Consider the following 1,567-nt stretch of genomic DNA (forward strand, 5'->3'; position numbering starts at 1 on the left):
GAAACCTCAAGGAACCAGAGAAGTACTGTGTTTCTTTTGTACTAGACCGCACCCTGGTTGACTCATTCCTTCCTTGTGACTCTTCTGTGAGGGGATGTTCCATAGTCGACAGATGGGTTTTGGGTCTCTGCTCTGACCCCCCTCATTCTCAACAATATATATTTTTCTGTTTAGGTCTTCTGATGCCTGTCACCTGACCCCATTGACACCTCATGATCACATAGAGTGGTATGCTTCTTCCATGTAGGCTTGTTGCTTCTCTGCTAGATGACCACTTGTTTAACTTCAAGCCTTTAAGGTCCCAGATGCTATATCTTTTGATAGTCAGGCACCATTAGCTTTCTTCACCACAGTTGTCTATGCGCCCATTTTGCATTTTGTCTTCAGGGATTGTGTTGGGAGTGGGAGCCTCATGGAATGCCAGGTTGTTGGAACAAAGTGTTCTTGTGTTGAGGAAGGACTTGAGCAGTGGCCCCAAAACCATCCACTTTCTAAAGGTACTGCCTCAATTTATATGAATTAATATATTTAAATATGTACACACCTATGTTTATACCTCTACCCATAGCTTTACTTCCTAGACCTTTCCTCCACTTCCTTTTACCTTCCTCCTGCCCCACCATCACACTTGTCCTTGTTCTGCCTTTTAGTAAATCTTCTCAGCAACATTGTTGTTGCTCCAATACAACCAGCATCTCTACATCCTCCTTGTTGCTGATTTTAATCCCCTAGTTGTTGCCCTGTCTACGGGGTTGTTTGCTCACTGCTCCTTCCCCCACTTCCTCACCTCAAGTCCCTCTGGAACTGCTGGTCCTATTACTTTCTCCTTGGGCTTGCTTCCCATGCCTGTCTTACATAGGTAAGCCAAACAACAATAATGGAGACAAAATAAAAAGAAAGTAGCAGATTGAATAAGGAGAGAGAGAAAAAAAAACACTAGCAAAAACCAAACAAACCCCCAAGGCATACATAATTCCAGGTCTGTCTGCTGATCTTTATGACTATCTCCCCACTGGTCCTGTGGCATTCCGAGAGTTGCTCCTCCTATCCTGAAATCTATTTGGGGACCCCTTCTTGTATTCACAGAGGTCAAGCACCCACACTGAGCCTTCATAGCTATTAGTCGTTTGGATTGCTAATAACTGGCACATATGGTGTGATGAGAGCAACAGTCAAGAAGGCAACAACCCTGAGGTTTGAATTTTGTGCTTTTAACCCAAATATAAGAAACTATGCAAAGTGTTTCTTCCATAGGTGAGGCACACACATTCATATATCAGTGATGAAAGGACAAATTAGTTCAATCATTCTAGGCAGTGTGTTGCCAGAATGTATGAATTTTTGTCTAGCAATCCTTGAAGTGAAATGCATCATAATTTATTTAGAGTAAAAATATTTGTCTTATGATCAACCACAATTGTAGGTGCCTTAGAGTGGTTACCCACAGTCTGCTAGCTCAAGGTCAGCAGTTGGAAGTCTCCAGTCACTCGGGAGAAAACAGAAGCTTTCCCCTCCTGTGAAGAGCTACACTCTTGGAAGCTCACAGGGGCAGCTCTACCCTGACCTA

The sequence above is a fragment of the Echinops telfairi genome, unplaced genomic scaffold (genome assembly GCF_000313985.2).
Source record: "Echinops telfairi isolate 266 unplaced genomic scaffold, ASM31398v2 ScPeMD7_7469;HRSCAF=8507_1, whole genome shotgun sequence".
Lineage (NCBI taxonomy): Eukaryota > Metazoa > Chordata > Mammalia > Afrosoricida > Tenrecidae > Echinops > Echinops telfairi.